The sequence below is a fragment of the Lutra lutra genome, chromosome 4 (assembly GCF_902655055.1).
Source record: "Lutra lutra chromosome 4, mLutLut1.2, whole genome shotgun sequence".
NCBI classification, from domain to species: Eukaryota; Metazoa; Chordata; class Mammalia; order Carnivora; family Mustelidae; genus Lutra; species Lutra lutra.
In genome coordinates, this window is record NC_062281.1 from 92,633,776 (window position 1) to 92,647,069 (window position 13,294).

At 37.5% G+C, this 13,294-nt stretch overlaps 2 pseudogenes; one reads left to right on the forward strand and one right to left on the reverse strand.

The window, feature by feature from the left end:
- Nucleotides 1-377: 377 nt before the first annotated feature.
- Nucleotides 378-1,287, reverse strand: LOC125097331 (olfactory receptor 1052-like; annotated as a pseudogene).
- A 7,843-nt stretch (nucleotides 1,288-9,130) lies between these two features.
- On the forward strand, nucleotides 9,131-9,653 carry LOC125097581 (60S ribosomal protein L12-like; annotated as a pseudogene).
- Nucleotides 9,654-13,294: the final 3,641 nt, after the last annotated feature.

The window sequence follows — 13,294 nt, forward strand, 5'->3', positions numbered from 1 at the left end:
TGATCCCAGGTCTTGGGATTGAGCCCCACATTGGGCTCCACACTCAGTGGGGAGTCTGCTTAAGGATTCTCTCCCTGTCTCACTGCCCTTTCCCCTTCTCTCTCTAAAATAAATAAATAAATCTTTTTTAAAAAAAGAAAGAAAGGGTGCCTGCGTGGCTCAGTGGGTTAAGCCGCTGCCTTCGGCTCAGGTCATGATCTCAGGGTCCTGGGATCGAGTCCCGCATCGGGTTCTCTGCTCGGCGGAGATCCTGCTTCCCTCTCTCTCTCTCTGCCTGCCTCTCCATCTACTTGTGATCTCTCTCTGTCAAATAAATAAATAAAATCTTTAAAAAAAAAAAAAAGAAAGAAAAACTCTGCAGAATGAAAAATGTTTATCTACTCACTGATATTACTACAGAATCCACCTTCTTTAGCTGGCTTACTCAGGGCATTCTTGACTTCCTTGTTTCACAGGCTGTAGATGATGGAGTTCAACAAAGGGGTCACAACACAGAAAAGCACAGAAACAAGGATATCCACATCTGAGTTGTAGCCTGCTTTGGGTTGTCATTGTTGAAGTCAGCTGTCCCAAATAAGGTCACCACCACAGTGAAGTAGATGCCCAGATAAAGACCTTGTTTCTGCCCTGAGGGAATCCTAAGGATGGCAGAGATGATGAGTAGGTAAGACATTGCAATAAACAGGCAAGGCTTCAGGCCAGTGGTGATGCTGGTGACACGGAACACAAACTCATTGAGAAAGATGTCTGAGTAAGAGAGCTCCAGGAACAGTGGGATATCACAGAAAAAGTGCCTGATCTGGTTGAGCCCACACAAAGTGAACACGACTGCCAGCCCTGAGTGTGTCAGAGAATTCTCTAGGCCATGCAGGCAAGTTCCAGTCAACCAATACTCACAGACCTTTGGAATCATGAGAAGCAGGCAGTTAAAGAGGTGGCAAATGGCTACATAGCGTTCATAAGTTATAACAGCCAACAAGATTTCCTCAGCACAGGTCACAGGAACATCTGAGAAAGGCAGCCCTCATATGACATGATCTTCTGGAATAAGTTCACCAGCATGACCAGAATGGTAGCGGACTCGTAGCAGAAGTTCAAGAAGCTCAAGTTGCTAATGATATAATAGAGTGTGGAGGGCAGGACTGACTCTGATTATTGTTAATGTGAAAGCACTTCCCAGAAGAGTTATCAGATAAATGATCAAGAAGACCAAGAATACCTTTGTAATTCAGGATGGTTGGGAAATCCTGGAAAGATAAATGAAGTGACCACAGTTCAATTTTCCATTTCTTTGAGTTCTTCTTAACTGAAATGAAAATTAGGAAAGAAAACAAAAAGACAATGAGATATAGTGACAAACACTGGAAGAGCTAACTAACTCTTACTCATCCTTTGGTGGATGAGATGGCATCTTTTCTAAATAGTATAACACGACACTCTGAGACTGGAAAATATGCACTCCTCCTCACTGCTGTGCTCCTTTGCCTTGTGTTTACTTGTCATGCCTATCACTGTTAGTTACGAGCCTGTGAGGGTCCCCACTGGTCTCTAAGTTCTTTTATCTCTCTCTTTAATTTATATGTGCCCTGTAAGACTTTTGTTAAAAGGAAGAAAGGAAGGAACTTCAGTCTTCAGCACTAACACTGAAAAACAACGGCTGATGAGTTAAATTAGAACCCAGTACTTTCCCTCCCAACCTTCCTCCTCCCTGGAAAGAAGTTGCAATAACAAATTCTAACTTAGTGTGAGATAGCCTCCATGACCATTGCCTCCTGGTGTTACTCACGTGAATTTACTATATTATATGGCAGAAAGGGTTTGTAGGAGTAATTAAGATTATTAATTGCATGACTTTAAGATATGGAAATTATGTAGGTGGGACTAATCTAATCACACAAATCCTTAAAAGCAGAGCAGAAGACAAAGTCAGAAATTTGAATCACAAATAGGATTCCAGGTGTCAGTTTGGCTTGAAGATGAAGGGGGCAACATGTTAAGGAAAGGGTAACTTTGGTTCTCAATTCACAAGAAGCTAAGTTTTGCCAACAACTTGAATAAACATGGAAGGGTAATCTTACCCAAAATCTCTAAATAAGAGCCCAGCTTGGCTGACGCCTTTCTTTTAGTCTGAGTCATGTTCTTGTTGTGCCTGTACTTCTGTGAGATAGAAGACCCAGTTGAGCCATGCTGTGCCTGGACTTCTGACCCACAAAACTGTGAGGTAATAAATGAGTGTTCAAACCACTAAGTTTGTGGTAAATTTTATGGCATCAATAGAAAATGAATACACTGATCATCTCACTTGCTATGGAAAATTTATGATTATCAGGGGCTAATTATGACAGACCCCCAATCTAGAAGCCTCAGAAGTTATGCCATCCATTATGCTATAAATCTGTGATCACCCCTCCCTCTGTCTGTTCTTTTTTCCTTCATTATGTCTGCAGCTAATACTACCTCTCAAAAAAACTGATAGAGGGAATATAAAGGAAAAAGTCAAATGCACACTGTTCAGTTTCCTAGTCAATAGCTCCAGTAAAAGGCTGGGAGAAAGTAAAATTTGGAACTGTTGAGTAAGATGATATTTCTAGATTATTTTAGAATTTTAATTAGTGTCTTGCCATTCTGCTTTACCATGAACAGCGAATGTATGCTAGGCTGTGACATAACCATCGCAAATTCTAAGAAACATTAAAGTTCATTAACTTGCATCTGAAATAATTTTCTTAGTGGATTGTCTTTAAATGAGGCTTTGTGTCTTGGTATCACCATTTTTCATAGAAACTGTTAAGCTGTCTCCTTTCCTTAGTGTAAGCCAGTGGTCAGTAGTCAAATCTAGCATATCAACTTACTTTTATAAATAAAGTTTTATTGGCTTACAGCCACACCCACTCATTTATGTATCATCTATGGCTGCTTTTGTGGTACAATGGCAGAACTGAGTAGCTAAGAAAGAGATAATATGGCCCACAAAACCTAAACTGATTTCAGACTCTTTACAAAAAAGTTTGCCAACCTCTGGTATAAGCCATTGGGTTTGGAGTTTGGCAGACTTGGGGTTTTTGTCTGTTGTTATTTTTTTATTATGCTCAATTAGCTGACATCATTAGTTTTTGATGTAGTATTCAATGATTCATTAGTTGTGTATAACACCCAGTGCTTATACAGCCACTCTGGAAAACAGAATGGAAGTTAAGGTTATGACATTAAAAATAGAGCTACCCTATGACCCAGCAACACTACTTGATATTTACCCCAGAGATACAGACTTGGGATTAAATCATAGCCTTGTCACTTTTTAACGTCGACCATTAACAACTTACTTAGCTACTCTAAGCCTGAGTTTGTTCATTTTTAAGATGAGATAATGTCTGGATTACAGAGTTTTTGTTAAGATTAAATTAAGTATTGAATAAAAGAACAGTGAACATCATTAACTTTCAACATATAAGTCCCTCCATTACACCACTGCAGCCATTTCAAGTTCTCCTTTAAAAATGTTATTTCCCTTCCATCCAGATCGACTCAAACGACACACTGTTTGTGTTAAGAATAAAATATTATTTTCTATTTATTGATTTGCCTTCTCTGATCTTTTAATTTCAACAGCTATATCAGCTCCACTTTTAAACAACTATTTTATAATTACATATACTTATTTCTCTCTCATAAAACAAATACAATTGTATTTACTTTTTTCTTTATTTTTAAACTATATTTTCTGAACATATTTTCACAAGAATCTCTCAGGGAGGTAGGTAGATTTGATTATCACAATTTTTTATATAAGATTTCCTCTGAAATGGGAAATTAAAAAGCCAACTCTCATATGAAACTACATGCAACATGACAAGTAATTGATAAAATTAGACCTAATGTCTCTAAACTTCCTTCTGACAATATTCCTAAACTCCCTGTCAGAAACCTGGGAGTCGTCTTTAGGCCATCCCTTCCCTTATCACCTGCTCATATCTAACTCTTCAGCAAAACCTTCTCCTTCTCATCCCCTCTCTCCTTACCTCTTTTATCACTTTAACATAAAGGTTCAGTCTGGGTGGTACGGATTTTCTCACCCATCTAAATTTTCAAGTCAATCAACCAGAAAAAAGGGATCACATTGAAAAAGCAATGATATAATATAAAAGTCTCACATACACAATTGCTTCAACTAAATTATTCAGTTATCAAAGCAAGAAAAGGTCAGTCAAGAGAAGGTGCCTATGGGATGCCTGGGTGACTCAGTTGGTTAAGCCACCGCCTTCAGCTCAGGTCATGATCCCAGGGTCCTGGGATTGAGTCCCACATGGGATTCCTTGCTCAGCAGGGAGCCTGCTTCTCCAACTACCTGCTCTGCCTGCCACTCCCCCTGCTTGTGCTGGTGCACACGTGTTCTCTCTCTCTCTCTCTGACAAATAAATAAATTAAATCTTTAAGAAAAAAAGAGAGAGAAGGTGCCTATATGTTGTTGCAGCCTTGATTCATAAAATAATAATATAATAGTAACAACAACAACAATAATGATAGCTCACATTTCCTGTGCTTACTAAATGTCAGGTATAGTTACTGTACCATGTGATTTACATATGCTAATTTCCTTTAATTCTTGCAACATCTTTGAGAAGGAAAGATCATTACTATTCCCATTTTTCAGAAGAACAAAGTGAAGTTAAGAAACGATAGATAAATGCCTAGTCAGGTAATTAATGAAACCACATATTGGCAAGGATCTGCAGTTTCAGAATTCAATTCTACCATTAACTACCATTAACTAGTCAAAGCATCTTCTTGTCTCTGAACATTAATTTTCTCATCTGTAAAATAAGAAGTCTGGACTAGGTGATTAAAAATATTCCTTCCAGCTTTGATAATTTGTGATGATATTTTGTACCTTTTTATTTCTGTCTCCAAGAAGAAACTGAATAACAGCAAGGGTGAGAAAGTCAAAGGTCTCCCAAGGGTAGAATTGTTCATTCCTCTGTCTTCTGGGAGTATAAAGGTAAAGGATAGGATGAAGATTTTAGCCAATACACTGAAATGGTAAACTAAATAATAGCCCCCCTATGATGTCTATTCCTTAATTGCTGGATCCTGTGATTATGTGGTATTACTTGATGAAATGGATTTTGCAAATGTGTTTAAGATTATGGACCTTAATACATGGAGATTACCCTGTATTATCTAGGTCATCCAAATCTAATCACTTGAGCCCTTAAAAACAGACAAATTTTTCCAACTAGGGTGAAAAAATATGTAGCAGGAGAGATGAGGCAAAGGGAAGAGTCAGAGATTCAAACATGAGGGACCCAATCTACCTATGGAAGGGGCCACTAACTAGGGAATACAGGCAGCCTCTAGAAAATGAGAATGACTTCTGGATGGCCCACAGCTAGGAAATGGGGATTACAGCCACATTGAATTCTGCCAATGATCAGAATAAGCCTAGAAGTGTGTTCTCCCGTAGAATCCTGAGAAAGAAACATAGCCCTACTGACACCTTGATTTCAGTCTTTTGAGACACCAAGTCAAGGAACCAGCCATGCCATGTAGTACCCAGATTTCTGACCTACAGAACTGTAAAATAATAAATTTGCATGTTTTAAGTGCAAAACTTGTGGTAATTTGTTATGGTTTCTCAGTTGGAGTGCTTAAGACCTATTTAGTCTTTATCATATACCTATGTTCACACACCAGAATTTGAGTTCTAGCTACACTCCTTACCATTTTAGCTTCTGAACATTATATTAGGATTGAAGGTTGATACTTAAATTCTCATTTTTTATTAAGATATAATTGACATATAGTGTTATATTAGTTTCAGGTATACAACATAATGATTTAATATTTGTATATATTGCCAAGTAATCACCACAATAAGTCTATTCAACATCTGTCACCATACATAATTATGATTTTTTCTTGTGATGTGAACTTTTGAGATATATGCTGTTAGCAACTTTGAAATGTACAATATAATATTACTAGCTATAGTCATCATGCTGTACATTATCCCCAGGATTTATCCATTTTATAACTGAAAGTTTATGCCTTTTGACTCCCTTCACTCATTTCACCCACCCATCCCACTTGCCACCTCTGGCAACCAACAATGAATTGCTACTTAGATTAAACATGAATTTGAAGAAGACATTGCAGGGCACCTGGGTGGCTCAGTTGGCTGAGCTTCTGCCTTCTGTGAATTCAGCTTTGTTTTTGTTTTATTTTAGATTCCACAAATAAGTGAGGTCCTTCAGTACTTGTTTTTCTCTGCCTGACTTATTTCACTTAGCATAATGCCCTCAATAACTATCCATGTGGTTGCAAATGGCAATATTTCCTGCCTTTTTATGTCTGAGTATTATTCCATTGTGTGCACATGTATATATTTTAGTGAAAAATGCATTGGATTTTGATAGGGATTGCATTGGCTCTGTAGGTTGATGTGGGTAGTATAGACATTGTAAATTATTCATTCTTCCAATTAATGAGCATGGAATATCTTTCCATTTGCCTGTGTCTTTTTCAACTTATTTAATCAATGTCTTATAGTTTTTAGAGTACAGGTCTTTCACCTTGGTTAAATTAATCCCTGGTATTTCATTCTTTTTGATGCAACTAAAAGTGGGAGAGTTTTCTTAGTTTCTCTTTCTGCTAGTTAATTATTAGTGTATAGAAATGCAACAGATTTTTGTATACTAATTTTAAAAATTTAAATTCAATTAGCCAACATATAGTACATCATTAATTTTTTATATAAATTCAATGATTCATTAGTTTCATATCACATCCAGGGCTCATCACATCACATGTATATTGATTTTTATCCTGCAACTTTACAGAATTTGTTTAATAGTTCTTGGTTGAGTTCTTAGATTTTTTTACACATACTATCATGTCATTTGCAAAGAGTCATAGTTTTGCTTCTTCATTGCCAATTTGGGATGACTTTTATTTCTTTTCCTTGCCTAATTACTCTGTTCAGGACTTACAAAACTTAAAAAAAAAGATTTATTCATTTGAGAGAGAGAGAGACAGAGCACAAGCAGGAGATGAGTCAGAAGGACAGGGAGAAGCAGACTCCCAGCTGAGCTGGAAGCCTGACCTGGGGCTCAATTCTAGGACCTAGAGATCATGTCTTGAGCCGAAGACAGGTACTTAACCTCTGAACTACCCAGGTGCCTTTTTATTTCTGTGGCATTAACTGTAATGTCTTATTTATCTTTTTTAATATTTTATTTATTCATTTGAGACAAAGAGATAGAGAGAGAAAGCACAAGTGGGAGGAGGGGCAGAGGGAGAGGGAGAAGCAGTCTCCCCACTGAACAAGGACCCTGATTCAGGGTTCAATCCCAGGACCCCAGGACCATGACCTGAGCTGAAGGCAGAAGCTCAACCAACTGAGCCACCCAGGTGGCCTGCAATGTCTTTTTAAAATTCTCATTTAATCTAAGTAGCAACAAAATAAGTTTCTAGCCTTTTAGTACTTGCCTGTCATTGAATATTAGCCCAGGTGTCAACTCTGCATTTTAAGAATCAGGTTTTTGGACTTCTGTCCCCAGCCATGATGTAATACAGTAACCAGATTTGTCCATCTGCCTTAACAATTGGGCAAAATTCCAGGAAAAAGCATTTCAGATATTAAACAATAAGTAGCACAGGATAGAGAACACTGAGAGAAAGTAAATAAATGAGGCAAACCCTGTGAATGCCCTGGTTCACTTCATTGTGAAAGTTTCTAGGCCACAGCACAAGGAAAGGATATGAAAACAGAGTTCAGTGATCTCCATTCAGTAATGAAACAAAATTCAGAGTTCAAGGAGATCAAGGTATCTAGAAATTATGTGGCAAAGTCTTGGAGAGGAGAGAGATGCACATATAGAGAGATCTAGAGATCCATAGAGGATTCCGCTAAACTCTTTAGCAGAATGTTAATTAGCACATGACAGCCAAAGGAAAGCTCATTAGAGAGAATGGAATTAGAGAGAATGGAATAATGGAATGTGGAATAAGATCCAGAGCTTACACAGGGCTAGGCATAGTCTGTGTTCCCACCAATCAGAATTTAAATGATTTTTTTACCATACATAAAGTCATCAAATGGGTCTTGCTTTAGTAAAGAGGCAAAACTAGCACTGGACTAAGGCTATTCTGATCCCACCCAACAAAAATTAATAGCTAGTCTTAAAGGAATCAAATTATTTCTTTTTTTAAAGATTTTATTTATTTATTTCACAGACAGAGATAGGCAGAGAGACAGGCAGAGAGAGAGGAAGAAGCAGGCTCCCTGCTGAGCAGAGAGCCCGATGCGGGGCTCGATCCCAGAACCCCGGGATCATGACCTGAGCCAAAGGTAGAGGCTTTAACCCACTGAGCCACCCAGGCGCCCCAGGAATCAAATTATTTCTAAGTAACTATGTCCAAAAGCAAATTTCAAAAACACTTAAAGAAATACAGTTGAACCATGAACAACATGGGGGTTCAAGGTACTAACCTCCCATGCAGTTGAAAATCTACAGATAACATTTGGCTCCCCAGAACTTAAATACTAACAGCTTACTGTTGACTAGAAACCTTCTTGATAACATAATATCACACATTTTTTGATTCTTATAATGTAATCTAGATAAAAGAATGTTATTAAAATCATAAGAAAGAGAAAATACATTTACAGTACTGTACTGTATCAAAAAGAAAATCCTCTGTGTATAAGTGGACCTATAGAGTTCAAACCCATGTTGTTCAAATGTCAACTGTACTAAAAAATTCATCAATCACCTATGTAAAATTTACAATGTCTGGCATCAATCCAAAATTATCAGGAATACAAAAGAGCAAGAAACTCAACTTATAGTAAGAAGGAAAAAAAATCAATAATTGAAAATAGACTTGGAGGTTACACAGTAATAGACTCATTAGACAAGAACATTAAAACAGCTATTGTAAGTGCATTTATATGTTCAAGAAGGTAGGGGAAATCATGCACATGATAAGGAGAGACAAGAAAAAGTATATGTATTTGATATATATTTAAATTATAATTTCACAATAAAAATTAAAAATTAAAATTTATAGCTTTTGGCTTTTTGCTTAGAGCAGGTGAAAGTGCAACTGTCTTTGGTTTTCCTGAATCCAGTTTTATCTGACACCCACTGCCTCCACCATGCTGCCTAAGTTCCACCCCAATGAGATCAAAGTCATATACCTGAGACACACCAATGGGGATGTTGGTGTCACACCTGCCCTGAACCCCAAAGATTGGCACCCTGGATCTGTCTCCAAAAAAGGCTGGTGATGACATCATCAAGGCAACTGGTGAATGGAAGGGTGTAAGGATTACAGTGAAACTAACCATTCAGAACAGACAGGACCAGATTGAGAGTGGTACATTCTGCTTCTTCCCTGATTATCAAAGCCCTCAAGGAACCACCAAAAGACAGAAAGAAACCAATATTAAGAACAGCGGAAATATAACTTTTGATGAGACTATCAAAATTGCCTGCTAGTCGTGGGGCTAAACTTTAGCCAGAGAACTCTCTGGAACCATTAAAAAGATTCTGGGGGCTGCCTAAATTGTGGACTGCAATGTTGATGGCTGCCACCCTCATTACATCATAGATGACATCAATAGTGGTACAGTGAAATGCCCAACTAGTTAAGAACAACAAAGGAAAATATTTTTTTAAGATTTTATTTATTTATTTGACAGAGAGAGAGAGATCACAAATAGAGAGGCAGGAGAGAGAGGGGGAAGCAGGCTCCCTGATGAGCAGAGAGCCCAATGCAGGGCTCAATCCCAGGACCCTGAGATCATGACCTGAGCCAAAAGCAGAGGCTTAACCCACTGAGCCACCCAGGCACCCCAAAGGAAAATATTTTAATAAGGGATCATTTGACAACCAAAAAATTAAAATTTATATATATATATGTGTGTATATATATATACATATATATGTATATATGTACATATCATTGAACTTCTAAAGCAAACAAACATACAGTGTATGAGATGAAGGATAGACTGAATGGGATTGATAGCAGAAAAAGATCAGTAAACTTGAAGGCTTACCAGTAGAAACTACCCACATTAAACAAAGGGGAAAAGACTGAAAAAAATAAACAGAACATCAAGAACTTTGGGACAACACCAGGTGTTTACTATGCTTGTAATCAGAGCCCAGAAAGAGAAGAAGACAAAAAAACATGTGGAAAATACTGGCCAGTATTTCCCCAAATTTGACAAAATGTATATATAGTCCAAAGATTCAAGTAACTCAACAAACCCCAAACAGACAGCACAGAAAGAAAACTACACTAAGAAAATCATAATCAAATTGCTTAAAACTAGTGGTAAAGAGAAAACCTTAAAAGCAACTAGTAGGGGTGCCTGGGTGGCTCAGGTCATGATCCCAAGATCCTGGGATTGAGCCCCACATTGGGCTCCTGGCTTGGCAGAAAGCATGTTTCTCCCTCTCCCTCTTCCCCTGCTGTGTCTCTTGCTGTGTCTCTCCCTGTCAAATAAATAAATAAAATCTTTTTAAAAAAGCAACTAATAAAAAAAGACACTACATACAGAAAACCAGATAAAAATGACAGCAGACTTCTCATAAGAGCAGGAGAAGCCAAAAGACTGTGAAACAATATCTTGAAATTCCTGAAAGAAGAAAAAGAACTGTAAACCTGGAATTCTATATCCAGCAAAAATACCCTTCGAAAACAAGACGAGGGGCAAGACTTTCAAAGTGGCAGCATTAGGACTTCAATGAATGCTTTTCCCACAAATGTAACAAAAATACTGACAAAACAGTAGAACTTAACAATTTAGACTTCAGAAATTAACCAAAAGCATGGAATCAACCAGAAAGTATTTATTCAAAGAAAGTCACTGCACTTCATAGGAATAATGACATCTGTGGTGTTTTAATTGCAACTATTCCCACCCACCCAGCACCATGGTGATAGCTGTCAAGAATCAGCTCCAGTAGAGACAACTGATCTGTTTGGAGCTTTGTGAAATGCCCTATCCCCTTAAACTGTCAATATGTTGACAATATTTCAGAAGCTCCCTGGAAAAATAATTCTTGGGGCATTATCAACATTTCACCTAACTTGAAGTTCAGCTCCATGGAAAAGATTCTATTTATAGGAGTTATGGAAAACAATAGCAATCAGCTGGAAATGTTAACATTACAGCTAGTTGAAGCTGTGGATTTAGTTGGGGAAAAGATGAGTTGTATTAGTTTTCTAGGACTACCATAACAAAGTGCCATAGACTCTGTGATGTAAATAAACAAACAAAAATGTATTTTCTCACAACTCTGGAGGTTGGAAGTCTGAAATTAAGGTGTTGGCAGGGTTGGTTTCTTCTAAGGCCTCTCTCTTTGGCTTGTAGGTGGTCATATTTTCTTTGTGTCTCCACATTGTCTTCCTTCAGTGCATGTCTCTGTCCAAACTTCCTTTTATTATAAGGAAACTGGCCATATTGGGTTAGGCTCCATCCTAATGATCTTATTTTAACTGAATTACATCCTTACAGACCCTATCTCCAAGTACAGTCTCATTCTCAAATGGTTAAGATGTCAACTTATGGATTTGTTGACAGAAGTCACAATTCAGCCCATACCAAAAAATCTGGCCCAAAGTTTAAAGGGAAAATTCAGGGGGAAAAAAACTATGTGACCACAGGGAACTTTGAAAAGCTCTGACATTCCTTAGAATCTAGAGTAGCTAGAAGACTACACAGGGAGATGTGCAAGGACAGAAAAAACCTGAGAGGGCTTGGTAACTTACATTTGGGTGACCTTGTAGCCCTTTGCTAGCAAAAAGTGAAAACTACAGCTAACTTGCAAACTACCTCAGATTTGAAGATTTGCCTTCACACACAAATCTTTGTGGTAAAAAGTGGAAGACTTCCTGGATCGTTTTTCGAAATAGTCTGGCAAGTCATTGACTAATCACCAAACTGAGCTAACAAAGGGGCTAATTCATAGAAACCTAGACTTTTAAATAAAAACAAAAAACTTAAAAAGGAATGAGAGAATTCAGTGGCTGTACTCCAAGAAATACAAAATCTACAGAACTAATCCAAGAAAGTTATGAAATAAGAAACAGGAAATAGGAAAAGAAAAGCAATATAGTGAAATTGGGGGATGGAGATAGGATCTGATTCCAAAGTTGTTACAATATCTTCAACCCTAAAATGTCCAGTTTTGAACAAGTAAATTAAAACACAAGATATCTTAAAACTTAGCAAATATGATTTTTTAAAAAGATTTTATATATTTATTTGACAGACAGAGACCACAAGTAGGCAGAGAGGCAGGCACAGAGAGGTGGGGAAGCAGGCTCCCTGAAGAGCAGAGATCCCGATGCAGGGCTATGGGGATCTACCACCAAACAACACTATTACAATATCATTGACTGTATTCCTTTTATTGCCATGACTTATTCACTCCATAACTAGAAGCCTGTATCTCCCACTCTTCTTCACTCATTTTGCCCATTACCTACTTCCTACCCTCTGAAAATCATGTTTGTTCTCTGTATTTATAAATCTCATTCTGCTTTTTGTTTTTTTACTTATTTTTTAGATTCCACATATGAGTGAAATCATATGGTATTGTCTATCTCTGTCTGACTTATCTCAGCATAATACCCCCTAGGTCTATCCATGTTATCACAAATGGCAAGATTGCATCCTGTTTTATGGCTCCATAGTATTCCATGGTGTGTATGTACACACACACACACACACACACACACACACACACACACATTTATGCACCACATCTTCCTTGTTCCTTGAGTATCCACTCATCTATCAATGAACAATATCTTGGCTATTGTAAATAATGCTGCAATAAACATAGAGGTGCATATATCTTTTCAAATTGGTCTTTTTGTTTTCCTTGGGTAAATATTCAGTAATGGAATTATTGGATCATATGGTGTTTCTATTTTTAATTTTTTGAGGAACATCCATACTGTTTTCCACAGTGGCTATACCAATTTACATTCCCACCAACAGTGTATGAGGGTTCCTTTTTTTCCACATTCCTGCCAATACTTGTTATTTCTTATATTTTTTGATACTAGCCATTCTGAAAGGTGTAAAGTGATATCTCATGTGGTTTGTATTTGCATTAGTGATGTTGAGCATCTTTTCATATGTCTATTGGCCATCTATATGCTTTCAAAAAAGAGACAATCTTTAAAGTAGCAAGAGAAAATAATTTATCACATACACAGGAGCATAAATAAGATTGACAGCTGACTTTTCACCAGAAACTATAAAGGCACC